The sequence below is a fragment of the Phyllobates terribilis genome, unplaced genomic scaffold (genome assembly GCF_046119375.1).
Source record: "Phyllobates terribilis strain yellow unplaced genomic scaffold, ASM4611937v1 Scaffold_3__8_contigs__length_932513732, whole genome shotgun sequence".
NCBI classification, from domain to species: Eukaryota; Metazoa; Chordata; class Amphibia; order Anura; family Dendrobatidae; genus Phyllobates; species Phyllobates terribilis.
Genome location: NW_027362763.1, coordinates 597319391 through 597339746, shown reverse-complemented (window position 1 = coordinate 597339746; position 20356 = coordinate 597319391).

Sequence of the window (20356 nt, the reverse complement as noted above, 5' to 3'; positions counted from 1 at the left end):
AAAATTTCACTTTTTTGTTAAAATATCCACTAAATGAGGGAATAATATGTGTGAGTGTACCCCAGAAGATTTCCAAATGTGTGTGGGTAGAATATACATACCATGGGGGTAAAATTGAAAAAAGTTGAAGCATTTTTTTTTTTGGACTTAGTCATTTTTCCGGCGTTTATCAGACTTTCAGATAGGGCAAATGTCAGTGAGCATTATGATTTCAGTTCCAGAGCGATTTGCCCAATGTGTCCTTGATATTTAGTCGTTTTCAGCCAATATTTTCGATTTTTGAAAATTTCACTTTTTTGTGAAAATATCCACTAAATGAGGGAATAATATGTGTGAGGGTACCCCAGGAGAGTTCCAAATGTGTGTGGGTAGAATATATATCCCACGGGGGTAAAATTGAAAAAAGTTGAAAAATTATTTTTTTTGGACTTAGTCATTTTTCCGGCGTTTATCAGACTTTCAGATAGGGCAAATGTCAGTGAGCGTTCTGATTTCAGTTCCAGAGCGATTCGCCCAATGAGTCCTTGATATTTAGTCGTTTTCAGCCAATTTTCTGGATTTTTGAAAATTTCACTTTTTTGTGAAAATATCCACTAAATGAGGGAATAATATGTGTGAGGGTACTTCAGGAGAGTTCCAAATGTGTGTGCGTAGAATATATATCCCACGGGGTAAATTTGAAAAAAGTTAAAAAAAAAATTTTTTTTTGGACTTAGTAATTTTTTCCGGCGTTTATCAGACTTTCAGATAGGGCAAATGTCAGTGAGCATTCAGACTTCAGTTCCAGAGCGAATCGCCCAATGTGTCCTTGATATTTAGTCGTTTTCAGCCAATATTTTGGATTTTTCAAAAATTTCACTTTTTTGTGAAAATATCCACTAAATGAGGGAATAATATGTGTGAGGGTACTTCAGGAGAGTTCCAAATGTGTGTGTGTAGAATATATATACCACGGGGGTAAAATTGAAAACATTGAAGCATTTTTTTTTTGGACTTAGTCATTTTTCCGGCGTTTATCAGACTTTCAGATAGGGGAAATGTCAGTGAGCGTTCTGATTTCAGTTCCAGAGCGATTCGCCCAATGTGTCCTTGATATTTAGTCGTTTTCAGCCAATATTTTGGATTTTTGAAAATTTCTCTTTTTTGTGAAAATATCCACTAAATGAGGGAATAATATGTGTGAGGGTACCCCAGGAGAGTTCCAAATGTGTGTCGGTAGTATATATATCCCACAGGGGTAAAATTGAAAAAAGTTGAAATTTTTTTTTTTCCTACTTAGTCATTTTTCGGACGTTTATCAGACTTTCAGATAGGGGAAATGTCAGTGAGCGTTCTGATTTCAGTTCCAGAGCTATTCGCCCAATGAGTCCTTGATATTTAGTAGTTTTCAGCCAATATTTTGGATTTTTGAAAATTTCACTTTTTTGTTAAAATATCCACTAAATGAGGGAATAATATGTGTGAGGGTACCCCAGGAGAGTTCCAAATGTGTGTGGGTAGAATATACATACCATGGGGGTAAAATTGAAAAAAGTTGAAGCATTTTTTTTTTTGGACTTAGTCATTTTTCCGGCGTTTATCAGACTTTCAGATAGGGCAAATGTCAGTGAGCGTTCTGATTTCAGTTCCAGAGAGATTTGCCCAATGTGTCCTTGATATTTAGTCGTTTTCAGCCAATATTTTCGATTTTTGAAAATTTCACTTTTTTGTGAAAATATCCACTAAATGAGGGAATAATATGTGTGAGGGTAACCCAGGAGAGTTCCAAATGTGTGTGGGTAGAATATATATCCCACGGGGGTAAAATTGAAAAAAGTTGAAAAATTATTTTTTTTGGACTTAGCCTTTTTTCCCGGCGTTTATCAGACTTTCAGATAGGGCAAATGTCAGTGAGCGTTCTGATTTCAGTTCCAGAGCTATTCGCCCAATGAGTCCTTGATATTTAGAAGTTTTCAGCCAATATTTTGGATTTTTGAAAATTTCACTTTTTTGTTAAAATATCCACTAAATGAGGGAATAATATGTGTGAGTGTACCCCAGAAGATTTCCAAATGTGTGTGGGTAGAATATACATACCATGGGGGTAAAATTGAAAAAAGTTGAAGCATTTTTTTTTTTGGACTTAGTCATTTTTCCGGCGTTTATCAGACTTTCAGATAGGGCAAATGTCAGTGAGCATTCTGATTTCATTTCCAGAGTGATTTGCCCAATGTGTCCTTGATATTTAGTCGTTTTCAGCCAATATTTTGGATTTTTGAAAATTTCACTTTTTTGTTAAAATATCCACTAAATGAGGGAATAATATGTGTGAGGGTACTTCAGGAGAGTTCCAAATGTGTGTGTGTAGAATATATATACCACGGGGGTAAAATTGAAAACATTGAAGCATTTTTTTTTTGGACTTAGTCATTTTTCCGGCGTTTATCAGACTTTCAGATAGGGGAAATGTCAGTGAGCGTTCTGATTTCAGTTCCAGAGCGATTCGCCCAATGTGTCCTTGATATTTAGTCGTTTTCAGCCAATATTTTGGATTTTTGAAAATTTCTCTTTTTTGTGAAAATATCCACTAAATGAGGGAATAATATGTGTGAGGGTACCCCAGGAGAGTTCCAAATGTGTGTCGGTAGTATATATATCCCACAGGGGTAAAATTGAAAAAAGTTGAAATTTTTTTTTTTCCTACTTAGTCATTTTTCCGACGTTTATCAGACTTTCAGATAGGGGAAATGTCAGTGAGCGTTCTGATTTCAGTTCCAGAGCTATTCGCCCAATGAGTCCTTGATATTTAGTAGTTTTCAGCCAATATTTTGGATTTTTGAAAATTTCACTTTTTTGTTAAAATATCCACTAAATGAGGGAATAATATGTGTGAGGGTACCCCAGGAGAGTTCCAAATGTGTGTGGGTAGAATATACATACCATGGGGGTAAAATTGAAAAAAGTTGAAGCATTTTTTTTTTTGGACTTAGTCATTTTTCCGGAGTTTATCAGACTTTCAGATAGGGCAAATGTCAGTGAGCGTTCTGATTTCAGTTCCAGAGAGATTTGCCCAATGTGTCCTTGATATTTAGTCGTTTTCAGCCAATATTTTCGATTTTTGAAAATTTCACTTTTTTGTGAAAATATCCACTAAATGAGGGAATAATATGTGTGAGGGTAACCCAGGAGAGTTCCAAATGTGTGTGGGTAGAATATATATCCCACGGGGGTAAAATTGAAAAAAGTTGAAAAATTATTTTTTTTGGACTTAGCCTTTTTTCCCGGCGTTTATCAGACTTTCAGATAGGGCAAATGTCAGTGAGCGTTCTGATTTCAGTTCCAGAGCTATTCGCCCAATGAGTCCTTGATATTTAGAAGTTTTCAGCCAATATTTTGGATTTTTGAAAATTTCACTTTTTTGTTAAAATATCCACTAAATGAGGGAATAATATGTGTGAGTGTACCCCAGAAGATTTCCAAATGTGTGTGGGTAGAATATACATACCATGGGGGTAAAATTGAAAAAAGTTGAAGCATTTTTTTTTTTGGACTTAGTCATTTTTCCGGCGTTTATCAGACTTTCAGATAGGGCAAATGTCAGTGAGCATTCTGATTTCATTTCCAGAGTGATTTGCCCAATGTGTCCTTGATATTTTGTCGTTTTCAGCCAATATTTTGGATTTTTGAAAATTTCACTTTTTTGTTAAAATATCCACTAAATGAGGGAATAATATGTGTGAGGGTACTTCAGGAGAGTTCCAAATGTGTGTGTGTAGAATATATATACCACGGGGGTAAAATTGAAAACATTGAAGCATTTTTTTTTTGGACTTAGTCATTTTTCCGGCGTTTATCAGACTTTCAGATAGGGGAAATGTCAGTGAGCGTTCTGATTTCAGTTCCAGAGCGATTCGCCCAATGTGTCCTTGATATTTAGTCGTTTTCAGCCAATATTTTGGATTTTTGAAAATTTCTCTTTTTTGTGAAAATATCCACTAAATGAGGGAATAATATGTGTGAGGGTACCCCAGGAGAGTTCCAAATGTGTGTCGGTAGTATATATATCCCACAGGGGTAAAATTGAAAAAAGTTGAAATTTTTTTTTTTCCTACTTAGTCATTTTTCCGACGTTTATCAGACTTTCAGATAGGGGAAATGTCAGTGAGCGTTCTGATTTCAGTTCCAGAGCTATTCGCCCAATGAGTCCTTGATATTTAGTAGTTTTCAGCCAATATTTTGGATTTTTGAAAATTTCACTTTTTTGTTAAAATATCCACTAAATGAGGGAATAATATGTGTGAGGGTACCCCAGGAGAGTTCCAAATGTGTGTGGGTAGAATATATATCCCACGGGGGTAAAATTGAAAAAAGTTGAAAAATTATTTTTTTTGGACTTAGTCATTTTTCCGGCGTTTATCAGACTTTCAGATAGGGCAAATGTCAGTGAGCGTTCTGATTTCAGTTCCAGAGCGATTCGCCCAATGAGTCCTTGATATTTAGTCGTTTTCAGCCAATTTTCTGGATTTTTGAAAATTTCACTTTTTTGTGAAAATATCCACTAAATGAGGGAATAATATGTGTGAGGGTACTTCAGGAGAGTTCCAAATGTGTGTGCGTAGAATATATATCCCACGGGGTAAATTTGAAAAAAGTTAAAAAAAAAATTTTTTTTTGGACTTAGTAATTTTTTCCGGCGTTTATCAGACTTTCAGATAGGGCAAATGTCAGTGAGCATTCAGACTTCAGTTCCAGAGCGAATCGCCCAATGTGTCCTTGATATTTAGTCGTTTTCAGCCAATATTTTGGATTTTTCAAAAATTTCACTTTTTTGTGAAAATATCCACTAAATGAGGGAATAATATGTGTGAGGGTACTTCAGGAGAGTTCCAAATGTGTGTGGGTAGAATATATATACCACGGGGGTAAAATTGAAAAACGTTGAAGCATTTTTTTTTTGGACTTAGTCATTTTTCCGGCGTTTATCAGACTTTCAGATAGGGCAAATGTCAGTGAGCATTCTGATTTCATTTCCAGAGTGATTTGCCCAATGTGTCCTTGATATTTAGTCGTTTTCAGCCAATATTTTGGATTTTTGAAAATTTCACTTTTTTGTTAAAATATCCACTAAATGAGGGAATAATATGTGTGAGGGTACTTCAGGAGAGTTCCAAATGTGTGTGGGTAGAATATATATACCACGGGGGTAAAATTGAAAAACGTTGAAGCATTTTTTTTTTGGAATTAGTCATTTTTCCGGCGTTTATCAGACTTTCAGATAGGGCAAATGTCAGTGAGCATTCAGACTTCAGTTCCAGAGCGATTCGCCCAATGTGTCCTTGATATTTAGTCGTTTTCAGCCAATTTTCTGGATTTTTGAAAATTTCACTTTTTTGTGAAAATATCCACTAAGTGAGGGAATAATATGTGTGAGAGTACCCCAGGAGAGTTCCAAATGTGTGTGGGTAGAATATATATCCCACGGGGGTAAAATTGAAAAAAGTTAAATTTTTTTTTTTTTCTACTAAGTCATTTTTCCGACGTTTATCAGACTTTCAGATAGGGCAAATGTCAGTGAGCGTTCCGATTTCAGTTCCAGAGCGATTCGCCCAATGAGTCCTTGATATGTAGTCGTTTTCAGCCAATTTTCTGGATTTTTGAAAATTTCACTTTTTTGTGAAAATATCCACTAAATGAGGGAATAATATGTGTGAGGGTACACCAGGAGAGTTCCAAATGTGTGTGGGTAGAATATATATCCCACGGGGGTAAAATTGAAAAAAGTTGAAACATTTTTTTTTTTGGACTTAGTCATTTTTTCGGCATTTATCAGACTTTCAGATACGGGAAATGTCAGTGAGCATTCCGATTTCAGTTCCAGAGCGATTCGCCCAATGGGTCGTTGATATTTAGTCGTTTTCAGCCAATTTTCTGGATTTTTGAAAATTTCACTTTTTTGTAAAAATATCCACTAAATGAGGGAATAATATGTGTGAGGGTACCCCAGGAGAGTTCCAAATGTGTGTGGGTAGAATATATATCCCAAGGGGGTAAAATTGAAAAAAGTTGAAACATTTTTTTTTTTTGGACTTAGTCATTTTTCCGGCATTTATCAGACTTTCAGATAGGGGAAACATCAGTGAGCATTCCGATTTCAGTTCCAGAGTGATTCGCCCAATGAGTCCTTGATATTTAGTCGTTTTCAGCCAATTTTCTGGATTTTTGAAAATTTCACTTTTTTGTGAAAATATCCACTAAATGAGGGAATAATATGTGTGAGGGTACCCCAGGAGAGTTCCAAATGTGTGTGGGTAGAATATATATCCCACGGGGGTAAAATTGAAAAAAGTTTAAAAAAATTTTTTTTATTTACTTAGTCATTTTTCCGGCGTTTATCAGACTTTCAGATAGGGGAAATGTCAGTGAGCATTCAGACTTCAGTTCCAGAGCCGAATGTGTCCTTGATATTTAGTCGTTTTCAGTCAATATTTTGGATTTTTCAAAAATTTCACTTTTTTGTGAAAATATCCACTAAATGAGGTAATAATATGTGTACCCCAGGAGAGTTAAAAATGTGTGTGGGTAGAATATATATCCCAGGGGGGTAAATTTTAAAAAAGTTTAAAAAAAATTTTTTTTGGACTAAGTAATTTTTCCGGCGTTTATCAGACTTTCAGATAGGGCAAATGTCAGTGAGCATTCAGACTTCAGTACCAAAGCGATCCGCCCAATGTGTCCTTGATATTTAATCGTTTTCAGCCAATATTTTGGATTTTTCAAAAATTTCAATTTTTTGTGAAAATATCCACTAAATGAGGTAATAATATGTGTGAGGGTACCCCAGGAGAGTTCCAAATGTGTGTGGGTAGAATATATTTCCCACGGGGGTAAAATTGAAAAAAGTTGAAAAAAAATATTTTTTGGACTTAGTCATTTTTCTGGCGTTTATCAGACTTTCAGATAGGGCAAATGTCAGTGAGCGTTCCAATTTCAGTTCCAGAGCGATTCGCCCAATGAGTCCTTGATATTTAGTCGTTTTCAGCCAATTTTCTGGATTTTTGAAAATTTCACTTTTTTGTGAAAATATCCACTAAATGAGGGAATAATATGTGTTATGGTACCCCAGGAGAGTTAAAAATGTGTGTGGGTAGAATATATATCCCACGAGGGTAAAATTGAAAAAAGTTGAAAAAAATTTTTTTTTTGACTTAGTCATTTTTCCGGCGTTTATCAGACTTTCAGATAGGGCAAATGTCAGTGAGCATTCAGACTTCAGTTTCAGAGCGATTCGCCCAATGTGTCCTTGATATGTAGTCGTTTTCAGCCAATTTTCTGGATTTTTGAAAATTTCACTTTTTTGTGAAAATATCCACTAAATGAGGGAATAATATGTGTGAGGGTACACCAGGAGAGTTCCAAATGTGTGTGGGTAGAATATATATCCCACGGGGGTAAAATTGAAAAAAGTTGAAACATTTTTTTTTTTGCACTTAGTCAATTTTCGGCATTTATCATACTTTCAGATACGGGAAATGTCAGTGAGCATTCCGATTTCAGTTCCAGAGCGATTCGCCCAATGGGTCGTTGATATTTAGTCGTTTTCAGCCAATTTTCTGGATTTTTGAAAATTTCACTTTTTTGTAAAAATATCCACTAAATGAGGGAATAATTTGTGTGAGGGTACCCCAGGAGAGTTCCAAATGTGTGTGGGTAGAATATATATCCCACGGGGGTAAAATTGAAAAAAGTTGAAACATTTTTTTTTTTTGGACTTAGTCATTTTTCCGGCATTTATCAGACTTTCAGATAGGGGAAACGTCAGTGAGCATTCCGATTTCAGTTCCAGAGTGATTCGCCCAATGAGTCCTTGATATTTAGTCATTTTCAGCCAATTTTCTGAATTTTTGAAAATTTCACTTTTTTGTGAAAATATCCACTAAATGAGGGAATAATATGTGTGAGGGTAGCCCAGGAGAGTTAAAAATGTGTGTGGGTAGAATATATATCCCACGGGGGTAAAATTGAAAAAAGTCTAAAAATTTTTTTTTTTGGACTTAGTCATTTTTCTGGCGTTTATCAGACTTTCAGATTTGGGAAATATCAGTGAGCATTCCGATTTCAGTTCCAGAGTGATTCGCCCAATGAGTCCTTGATATTTAGTCGTTTTCAGCCAATTTTCTAAATTTTTGAAAATTTCACTTTTTTGTGAAAATATCCACTAAATGAGGGTATAATATGTGTGAGGGTACCCCAGGAGAGTTCCAAATGTGTGTGGGTAGAATATTTATCCCACGGGGGTAAAATTGAAAAAAGTTTAATTTTTTTTTTTCTACTTAGTCATTTTTCCGACGTTTATCAGACTTTCAGATAGGGCAAATGTCAGTGAGCGTTCCGATTTCAGTTCCAGAGCGATTCGCCCAATGAGTCCTTGATATGTAGTCGTTTTCAGCCAATTTTCTGGATTTTTGAAAATTTCACTTTTTTGTGAAAATATCCACTAAATGAGGGAATAATATGTGTGAGGGTACACCAGGAGAGTTCCAAATGTGTGTGGGTAGAATATATATCCCACGGGGGTAAAATTGAAAAAAGTTGAAACATTTTTTTTTTTGGACTTAGTCATTTTTTCGGCGTTTATCAGACTTTCAGGTAGGGGAAATGTCAGTGAGCATTCCGATTTCTGTTCCAGAGCGATTCGCCCAATGAGTCGTTGATATTTAGTCGTTTTCAGCCAATTTTCTGGATTTTTGAAAATTTCACTTTTTTGTGAAAATATCCACTAAATGAGGGAATAATATGTGTGAGGGTACCCCAGGAGAGTTAAAAATGTGTGTGGGTAGAATATATATCCCACGGGGGTAAAATTGAAAAAAGTTTAAAAAATTTTTTTTTTGGACTTAGTCATTTTTCTGGCGTTTATCAGACTTTCAGATTTGGCAAATATCAGGGAGCATTCCGATTTCAGTTCCAGAGCTATTCGCCCAATGAGTCCTTGATATTTAGTCGTTTTCAGCCAATTTTCTGAATTTTTGAAAATTTCACTTTTTTGTGAAAATATGCACTAAAAGAGGGTATAATATATGTGAGGGTACCCCAGGAGAGTTCCAAATGTGTGTGGGTACAATATATATCCCACGGGGTAAAATGGAAAAAAGTTGAAATAAATTTTTTTTTGGACTTAGTCATTTTTCTGCCGTTTATCAGACTTTCAGATTTGGCAAATATCAGGGAGCATTCCGATTTCAGTTCCAGAGCTATTCGCCCAATGAGTCCTTGATATTTAGTCGTTTTCAGCCAATTTTCTTAATTTTTGAAAATTTCACTTTTTTGTGAAAATATGCACTAAAAGAGGGTATAATATGTGTGAGGGTACCCCAGGAGAGTTAAAAATGTGTGTGGGTAGAATATTTATCCCACGGGGTAAAATTGAAAAAAGTTGAAAAAATTATTTTTTTGGACTTAGTCATTTCTCTGGCGTTTATCAGACTTTCAGATAGGGGAAATGTCAGTGAGCATTCCGATTTCAGTTCCAGAGCGATTCGCCCAATGAGTCCTTGATATTTAGTCGTTTTCAGCCAATTTTCTGGATTTTTGAAAATTTCACTTTTTTGTGAAAATATCCACTAAATGAGGGAATAATATGTGTGAGGGTACCCCAGGAGAGTTCCAAATGTGTGTGGGTAGAATATATATACCACGGGGGTAAAATTGAAAAAAGTTGAAAACATCTTTTTTTTGGACTTAGTCATTTTTCCGGCGTTTATCAGACTTTCAGATAGGGCAAATGTCAGTGAGCGTTCCGATTTCAGTTCCAGAGCGATTCGCCCAATGAGTCCTTGATATTTAGTCATTTTCAGCCAATTTTCTGGATTTTTGAAAATTTCACTTTTTTGTGAAAATATCCACTAAATGAGGGAATAATATGTGTGAGGGTACCCCAGGAGAGTTCCAAATGTGTGTGGGTAGAATATATATCCCAAGGGGGTAAAATTGAAAAAAGTTGAAAAATTATTTTTTTTTTATTTAGTCATTTTTCTGGCGTTTATCAGACTTTCAGATAGGGGAAATGTCAGTGAGCATTCTGATTTCAGTTCCAGAGCGATTCGCCCAATGAGTCCTTGATATTTAGTCGTTTTCAGCCAATTTTCTGGATTTTTGAAAATTTCCCTTTTTTGTGAAAATATCCACTAAATGAGGGAATAATGTGTGTGAGGGTACCCCAGGAGAGTTCCAAATGTGTGTGGGTAGAATATATATCCCACGCGGGTAAAATTGAAAAAAGTTGAAACATTTTTTATTTTTGGACTTAGTCATTTTTCTGGCATTTATCAGACTTTCAGATTGGGGAAATGTCAGTGAGCGTTCCGATTTCAGTTCCAGAGCGATTCGCCCAATGAATCCTTGATATTTAGTCGTTTTCAGCCAATTTTCTGGATTTTTGAAAATTTCACTTTTTTGTGAAAATATCCACTAAATGAGGGAATAATATGTGTGAGGGTACCCCAGGAGAGCTAAAAATGTGTGTGGGTAGAATATATATCCCACGGGGGTAAAATTGAAAAAAGTTTAAAAAATTTTTTTTTTGGACTTAGTCATTTTTCTGGCGTTTATCAGACTTTCAGATTTGGCAAATATCAGGGAGCATTCCGATTTCAGTTCCAGAGCTATTCGCCCAATGAGTCCTTGATATTTAGTCGTTTTCAGCCAATTTTCTGAATTTTTGAAAATTTCACTTTTTTGTGAAAATATGCACTAAAAGAGGGTATAATATATGTGAGGGTACCCCAGGAGAGTTCAAAATGTGTGTGGGTAGAATATTTATCCCACGGGGTAAAATTGAAAAAAGTTGAAAAAATTATTTTTTTGGACTTAGTCATTTTTCTGGCGTTTATCAGACTTTCAGATAGGGGAAATGTCAGTGAGCATTCCGATTTCAGTTCCAGAGCGATTCGCCCAATGAGTCCTTGATATTTAGTCGTTTTCAGCCAATTTTCTGGATTTTTGAAAATTTCACTTTTTTGTGAAAATATCCACTAAATGAGGGAATAATATGTGTGAGGGTACCCCAGAAGAGTTCCAAATGTGTGTGGGTAGAATATATATACCACGGGGGTTAAATTGAAAAAAGTTGAAAACATCTTTTTTTTGGACTTAGTCATTTTTCCGGCGTTTATCAGACTTTCAGATAGGGCAAATGTCAGAGAGCGTTCCGATTTCAGTTCCAGAGCGATTCGCAGAATGAGTCCTTGATATTTAGTCATTTTCAGCCAATTTTCTGGATTTTTCAAATATTTCACTTTTTTGTGAAAATATCCACTAAATGAGGGAATAATATGTGTGAGGGTACCCCAGGAGAGTTCCAAATGTGTGTGGGTAGAATATATATCCCAAGGGGGTAAAATTGAAAAAAGTTGAAAAATTATTTTTTTTTTATTTAGTCATTTTTCTGGCGTTTATCAGACTTTCAGATAGGGGAAATGTCAGTGAGCATTCTGATTTCAGTTCCAGAGCGATTCGCCCAATGAGTCCTTGATATTTAGTCGTTTTCAGCCAATTTTCTGGATTTTTGAAAATTTCCCTTTTTTGTGAAAATATCCACTAAATGAGGGAATAATGTGTGTGAGGGTACCCCAGGAGAGTTCCAAATGTGTGTGGGTAGAATATATATCCCACGCGGGTAAAATTGAAAAAAGTTGAAACATTTTTTATTTTTGGACTTAGTCATTTTTCCGGCATTTATCAGACTTTCAGATTGGGGAAATGTCAGTGAGCGTTCCGATTTCAGCTCCAGAGCGATTCGCCCAATGAATCCTTGATATTTAGTCGTTTTCAGCCAATTTTCTGGATTTTTGAAAATTTCACTTTTTTGTGAAAATATCCACTAAATGAGGGAATAATATGTGTGAGGGTACCCCAGGAGAGCTAAAAATGTGTGTGGGTAGAATATATATCCCACGGGGGTAAAATTGAAAAAAGTTTAAAAAATTTTTTTTTTGGACTTAGTCATTTTTCTGGCGTTTATCAGACTTTCAGATTTGGCAAATATCAGGGAGCATTCCGATTTCAGTTCCAGAGCTATTCGCCCAATGAGTCCTTGATACTTAGTCATTTTCAGCCAATTTTCTGGATTTTTGAAAATTTCACTTTTTTGTGAAAATATCCACTAAATGAGGGAATAATATGTGTGAGGGTACCCCAGGAGAGTTCCAAATGTGTGTGGGTAGAATATATATCCCACGGGGGTAAAATTGAAAAAAGTTGAAACATTTTTTTTTTTGCACTTAGTCAATTTTCGGCATTTATCATACTTTCAGATACGGGAAATGTCAGTGAGCATTCCGATTTCAGTTCCAGAGCGATTCGCCCAATGGGTCGTTGATATTTAGTCGTTTTCAGCCAATTTTCTGGATTTTTGAAAATTTCACTTTTTTGTAAAAATATCCACTAAATGAGGGAATAATTTGTGTGAGGGTACCCCAGGAGAGTTCCAAATGTGTGTGGGTAGAATATATATCCCACGGGGGTAAAATTGAAAAAAGTTGAAACATTTTTTTTTTTTGGACTTAGTCATTTTTCCGGCATTTATCAGACTTTCAGATAGGGGAAACGTCAGTGAGCATTCCGATTTCAGTTCCAGAGTGATTCGCCCAATGAGTCCTTGATATTTAGTCATTTTCAGCCAATTTTCTGAATTTTTGAAAATTTCACTTTTTTGTGAAAATATCCACTAAATGAGGGAATAATATGTGTGAGGGTAGCCCAGGAGAGTTAAAAATGTGTGTGGGTAGAATATATATCCCACGGGGGTAAAATTGAAAAAAGTCTAAAAATTTTTTTTTTTGGACTTAGTCATTTTTCTGGCGTTTATCAGACTTTCAGATTTGGGAAATATCAGTGAGCATTCCGATTTCAGTTCCAGAGTGATTCGCCCAATGAGTCCTTGATATTTAGTCGTTTTCAGCCAATTTTCTAAATTTTTGAAAATTTCACTTTTTTGTGAAAATATCCACTAAATGAGGGTATAATATGTGTGAGGGTACCCCAGGAGAGTTCCAAATGTGTGTGGGTAGAATATTTATCCCACGGGGGTAAAATTGAAAAAAGTTTAATTTTTTTTTTTCTACTTACTCATTTTTCCGACGTTTATCAGACTTTCAGATAGGGCAAATGTCAGTGAGCGTTCCGATTTCAGTTCCAGAGCGATTCGCCCAATGAGTCCTTGATATGTAGTCGTTTTCAGCCAATTTTCTGGATTTTTGAAAATTTCACTTTTTTGTGAAAATATCCACTAAATGAGGGAATAATATGTGTGAGGGTACACCAGGAGAGTTCCAAATGTGTGTGGGTAGAATATATATCCCACGGGGGTAAAATTGAAAAAAGTTGAAACATTTTTTTTTTTGGACTTAGTCATTTTTTCGGCGTTTATCAGACTTTCAGGTAGGGGAAATGTCAGTGAGCATTCCGATTTCTGTTCCAGAGCGATTCGCCCAATGAGTCGTTGATATTTAGTCGTTTTCAGCCAATTTTCTGGATTTTTGAAAATTTCACTTTTTTGTGAAAATATCCACTAAATGAGGGAAAAATATGTGTGAGGGTACCCCAGGAGAGTTAAAAATGTGTGTGGGTAGAATATATATCCCATGGGGGTAAAATTGAAAAAAGTTTAAAAACTTTTTTTTTTGGACTTAGTCATTTTTCCGGCGTTTATCAGACTTTCAGATAGGGCAAATGTCAGTGAGCGTTCTGATTTCAGTTCCAGAGCGATTCGCCCGATGAGTCCTTGATATTTAGTCGTTTTCAGCCAATTTTCTGAATTTTTGAAAATTTCACTTTTTTGTGAAAATATCCACTAAATGAGGGAATAATATGTGTGAGGGTACCCCAGGAGAGTTAAAAATGTGTGTGGGTAGAATATATATCCCAAGGGGGTAAAATTGAAAAAAGTTGAAAAAATTTTTTTTTTTGGACTTAGTCATTTTTCCGGCGTTTATCAGACTTTCAGATAGGGGAAATGTCAGTGAGCATTCTGATTTCAGTTCCATAGCGATTCGCCCAATGAGTCCTTGATATTTAGTCGTTTTCAGCCAATTTTCTGGATTTTTGAAAATTTCACTTTTTTGTGAAAATATACACTAAATGAGGGAATAATATGTGTGAGGGTACCCCAGGAGAGTTCCAAATGTGTGTGGGTAGAATATATATCCCACGGGGTAAAATGGAAAAAAGTTGAAATAAATTTTTTTTTGGACTTAGTCATTTTTCTGCCGTTTATCAGACTTTCAGATTTGGCAAATATCAGGGAGCATTCCGATTTCAGTTCCAGAGCTATTCGCCCAATGAGTCCTTGATATTTAGTCGTTTTCAGCCAATTTTCTTAATTTTTGAAAATTTCACTTTTTTGTGAAAGTATGCACTAAAAGAGGGTATAATATGTGTGAGGGTACCCCAGGAGAGTTAAAAATGTGTGTGGGTAGAATATTTATCCCACGGGGTAAAATTGAAAAAAGTTGAAAAAATTAATTTTTTGGACTTAGTCATTTCTCTGGCGTTTATCAGACTTTCAGATAGGGGAAATGTCAGTGAGCATTCCGATTTCAGTTCCAGAGCGATTCGCCCAATGAGTCCTTGATATTTAGTCGTTTTCAGCCAATTTTCTGGATTTTTGAAAATTTCACTTTTTTGTGAAAATATCCACTAAATGAGGGAATAATATGTGTGAGGGTACCCCAGGAGAGTTCCAAATGTGTGTGGGTAGAATATATATACCACGGGGGTAAAATTGAAAAAAGTTGAAAACATCTTTTTTTTGGACTTAGTCATTTTTCCGGCGTTTATCAGACTTTCAGATAGGGCAAATGTCAGTGAGCGTTCCGATTTCAGTTCCAGAGCGATTCGCCCAATGAGTCCTTGATATTTAGTCATTTTCAGCCAATTTTCTGGATTTTTGAAAATTTCACTTTTTTGTGAAAATATCCACTAAATGAGGGAATAATATGTGTGAGGGTACCCCAGGAGAGTTCCAAATGTGTGTGGGTAGAATATATATCCCAAGGGGGTAAAATTGAAAAAAGTTGAAAAATTATTTTTTTTTTATTTAGTCATTTTTCTGGCGTTTATCAGACTTTCAGATAGGGGAAATGTCAGTGAGCATTCCGATTTCAGTTCCAGAGCGATTCGCCCAATGAGTCCTTGATATTTAGTCGTTTTCAGCCAATTTTCTGGATTTTTGAAAATTTTACTTTTTTGTGAAAATATCCACTAAATGAGGGAATAATATGTGTGAGGGTACCCCAGGAGAGCTAAAAATGTGTGTGGGTAGAATATATATCCCACGGGGGTAAAATTGAAAAAAGTTTAAAAAATTTTTTTTTTGGACTTAGTCATTTTTCTGGCGTTTATCAGACTTTCAGATTTGGCAAATATCAGGGAGCATTCCGATTTCAGTTCCAGAGCTATTCGCCCAATGAGTCCTTGATATTTAGTCGTTTTCAGCCAATTTTCTGAATTTTTGAAAATTTCACTTTTTTGTGAAAATATGCACTAAAAGAGGGTATAATATGTGTGAGGGTACCCCAGGAGAGTTCCAAATGTGTGTGGGTAGAATATTTATCCCACGGGGTAAAATTGAAAAAAGTTGAAAAAATTATTTTTTTGAACTTAGTCATTTTTCCGGCGTTTATCAGACTTTCAGATAGGGCAAATGTCAGTGAGCGTTCCGATTTCAGTTCCAGAGCGATTCGCCCAATGAGTCCTTGATATTTAGTCATTTTCAGCCAATTTTCTGGATTTTTGAAAATTTCACTTTTTTGTGAAAATATCCACTAAATGAGGGAATAATATGTGTGAGGGTACCCCAGGAGAGTTCCAAATGTGTGTGGGTAGAATATATATCCCACGGGGGTAAAATTGAAAAAAGTTGAAACATTTTTTTTTTTGCACTTAGTCAATTTTCGGCATTTATCATACTTTCAGATACGGGAAATGTCAGTGAGCATTCCGATTTCAGTTCCAGAGCGATTCGCCCAATGGGTCGTTGATATTTAGTCGTTTTCAGCCAATTTTCTGGATTTTTGAAAATTTCAATTTTTTGTAAAAATATCCACTAAATGAGGGAATAATTTGTGTGAGGGTACCCCAGGAGAGTTCCAAATGTGTGTGGGTAGAATATATATCCCACGGGGGTAAAATTGAAAAAAGTTGAAACATTTTTTTTTTTTGGACTTAGTCATTTTTCCGGCATTTATCAGACTTTCAGATAGGGGAAACGTCAGTGAGCATTCCGATATCAGTTCCATAGTGATTCGCCCAATGAGTCCTTGATATTTAGTCATTTTCAGCCAATTTTCTGAATTTTTGAAAATTTCACTTTTTTGTGAAAATATCCACTAAATGAGGGAATAATATGTGTGAGTGTAGCCCAGGAGAGTTAAAAATGTGTGTGGGTAGAATATATATCCCACGGGGGTAAAATTGAAAAAAGTCTAAAAATTTTTTTTTTTGGACTTAGTCATTTTTCTGGCGTTTATCAGACTTTCAGATTTGGGAAATATCAGTGAGCATTCCGATTTCAGTTCCAGAGTGATTCGCCCAATGAGTCCTTGATATTTAGTCGTTTTCAGCCAATTTTCTAAATTTTTGAAAATTTCACTTTTTTGTGAAAATATCCACTAAATGAGGGTATAATATGTGTGAGGGTACCCCAGGAGAGTTCCAAATGTGTGTGGGTAGAATATTTATCCCACGGGGGTAAAATTGAAAAAAGTTTAATTTTTATTTTCTACTTACTCATTTTTCCGACGTTTATCAGACTTTCAGATAGGGCAAATGTCAGTGAGCGTTCCGATTTCAGTTCCAGAGCGATTCGCCCAATGAGTCCTTGATATGTAGTCGTTTTCAGCCAATTTTCTGGATTTTTGAAAATTTCACTTTTTTGTGAAAATATCCACTAAATGAGGGAATAATATGTGTGAGGGTACACCAGGAGAGTTCCAAATGTGTGTGGGTAGAATATATATCCCACGGGGCTAAAATTGAAAAAAGTTGAAACATTTTTTTTTTTGGACTTAGTCATTTTTTCGGCGTTTATCAGACTTTCAGGTAGGGGAAATGTCAGTGAGCATTCCGATTTCTGTTCCAGAGCGATTCGCCCAATGAGTCGTTGATATTTAGTCGTTTTCAGCCAATTTTCTGGATTTTTGAAAATTTCACTTTTTTGTGAAAATATCCACTAAATGAGGGAATAATATGTGTGAGGGTACCCCAGGAGAGTTCCAAATGTGTGTGGGTAGAATATATATCCCACGGGGTAAAATGGAAAAAAGTTGAAATAAATTTTTTTTTGGACTTAGTCATTTTTCTGCCGTTTATCAGACTTTCAGATTTGGCAAATATCAGGGAGCATTCCGATTTCAGTTCCAGAGCTATTCGCCCAATGAGTCCTTGATATTTAGTCGTTTTCAGCCAATTTTCTTAATTTTTGAAAATTTCACTTTTTTGTGAAAATATGCACTAAAAGAGGGTATAATATGTGTGAGGGTACCCCAGGAGAGTTAAAAATGTGTGTGGGTAGAATATTTATCCCACGGGGTAAAATTGAAAAAAGTTGAAAAAATTATTTTTTTGGACTTAGTCATTTCTCTGGCGTTTATCAGACTTTCAGATAGGGGAAATGTCAGTGAGCATTCCGATTTCAGTTCCAGAGCGATTCGCCCAATGAGTCCTTGATATTTAGTCGTTTTCAGCCAATTTTCTGGATTTTTGAAAATTTCACTTTTTTGTGAAAATATCCACTAAATGAGGGAATAATATGTGTGAGGGTACCCCAGGAGAGTTCCAAATGTGTGTGGGTAGAATATATATACCACGGGGGTAAAATTGAAAAAAGTTGAAAACATCTTTTTTTTGGACTTAGTCATTTTTCCGGCGTTTATCAGACTTTCAGATAGGGCAAATGTCAGTGAGCGTTCCGATTTCAGTTCCAGAGCGATTCGCCCAATGAGTCCTTGATATTTAGTCATTTTCAGCCAATTTTCTGGATTTTTGAAAATTTCACTTTTTTGTGAAAATATCCACTAAATGAGGGAATAATATGTGTGAGGGTACCCCAGGAGAGTTCCAAATGTGTGTGGGTAGAATATATATCCCAAGGGGGTAAAATTGAAAAAAGTTGAAAAATTATTTTTTTTTTATTTAGTCATTTTTCTGGCGTTTATCAGACTTTCAGATAGGGGAAATGTCAGTGAGCATTCTGATTTCAGTTCCAGAGCGATTCGCCCAATGAGTCCTTGATATTTAGTCGTTTTCAGCCAATTTTCTGGATTTTTGAAAATTTCCCTTTTTTGTGAAAATATCCACTAAATGAGGGAATAATGTGTGTGAGGGTACCCCAGGAGAGTTCCAAATGTGTGTGGGTAGAATATATATCCCACGCGGGTAAAATTGAAAAAAGTTGAAACATTTTTTATTTTTGGACTTAGTCATTTTTCCGGCATTTATCAGACTTTCAGATTGGGGAAATGTCAGTGAGCGTTCCGATTTCAGTTCCAGAGCGATTCGCCCAATGAATCCTTGATATTTAGTCGTTTTCAGCCAATTTTCTGGATTTTTGAAAATTTCACTTTTTTGTGAAAATATCCACTAAATGAGGGAATAATATGTGTGAGGGTACCCCAGGAGAGCTAAAAATGTGTGTGGGTAGAATATATATCCCACGGGGGTAAAATTGAAAAAAGTTTAAAAAATTTTTTTTTTGGACTTAGTCATTTTTCTGGCGTTTATCAGACTTTCAGATTTGGCAAATATCAGGGAGCATTCCGATTTCAGTTCCAGAGCTATTCGCCCAATGAGTCCTTGATATTTAGTCGTTTTCAGCCAATTTTCTGAATTTTTGAAAATTTCACTTTTTTGTGAAAATATGCACTAAAAGAGGGTATAATATATGTGAGGGTACCCCAGGAGAGTTCCAAATGTGTGTGGGTAGAATATTTATCCCACGGGGTAAAATTGAAAAAAGTTGAAAAAATTATTTTTTTGGACTTAGTCATTTTTCTGGCGTTTATCAGACTTTCAGATAGGGCAAATGTCAGTGAGCGTTCCGATTTCAGTTCCAGAGCGATTCGCCCAATGAGTCCTTGATACTTAGTCGTTTTCAGCCAATTTTCTGGATTTTTGAAAATTTCACTTTTTTGTGAAAATATCCACTAAATGAGGGAATAATATGTGTGAGGGTACCCGAGAAGAGTTCCAAATGTGTGTGGGTAGAATATATATACCACGGGGGTTAAATTGAAAAAAGTTGAAAACATCTTTTTTTTGGACTTAGTCATTTTTCCGGCGTTTATCAGACTTTCAGATAGGGCAAATGTCAGAGAGCGTTCCGATTTCAGTTCCAGAGCGATTCGCAGAATGAGTCCTTGATATTTAGTCATTTTCAGCCAATTTTCTGGATTTTTCAAATATTTCACTTTTTTGTGAAAATATCCACTAAATGAGGGAATAATATGTGTGAGGGTACCCCAGGAGAGTTCCAAATGTGTGTGGGTAGAATATATATCCCAAGGGGGTAAAATTGAAAAAAGTTGAAAAATATTTTTTTTTTTATTTAGTCATTTTTCTGGCGTTTATCAGACTTTCAGATAGGGGAAATGTCAGTGAGCATTCTGATTTCAGTTCCAGAGCGATTCGCCCAATTAGTCCTTGATATTTAGTCGTTTTCAGCCAATTTTCTGGATTTTTGAAAATTTCTCTTTTTTGTGAAAATATCCACTAAATGAGGGAATAATGTGTGTGAGGGTACCCCAGGAGAGTTCCAAATGTGTGTGGGTAGAATATATATCCCACGGGGGTAAAATTGAAAAAAGTTGAAACATTTTTTTTTTTTGGACTTAGTCATTTTTCCGGCATTTATCAGACTTTCAGATTTGGGAAATATCAGTGAGCATTCCGATTTCAGTTCCAGAGCGATTCGCCCAATGAGTCCTTGATATTTAGTCGTTTTCAGCCAATTTTCTAAATTTTTGAAAATTTCACTTTTTTGTGGAAATATCCACTAAATGAGGGTATAATATGTGTGAGGGTACCCCAGGAGAGTTCCAAATGTGTGTGGGTAGAATATTTATCCCACGGGGTAAAATTGAAAAAAGTTGAAAACATCTTTTTTTTGGACTTAGTCATTTTTCCGGCGTTTATCAGACTTTCAGATAGGGCAAATGTCAGAGAGCGTTCCGTTTTCAGTTCCAGAGCGATTCGCCCAATGAGTCCTTGATATTTAGTCATTTTCAGCCAATTTTCTGGATTTTTGAAAATTTCACTTTTTTGTGAAAATATCCACTAAATGAGGGAATAATATGTGTGAGGGTACCCCAGGAGAGTTCCAAAT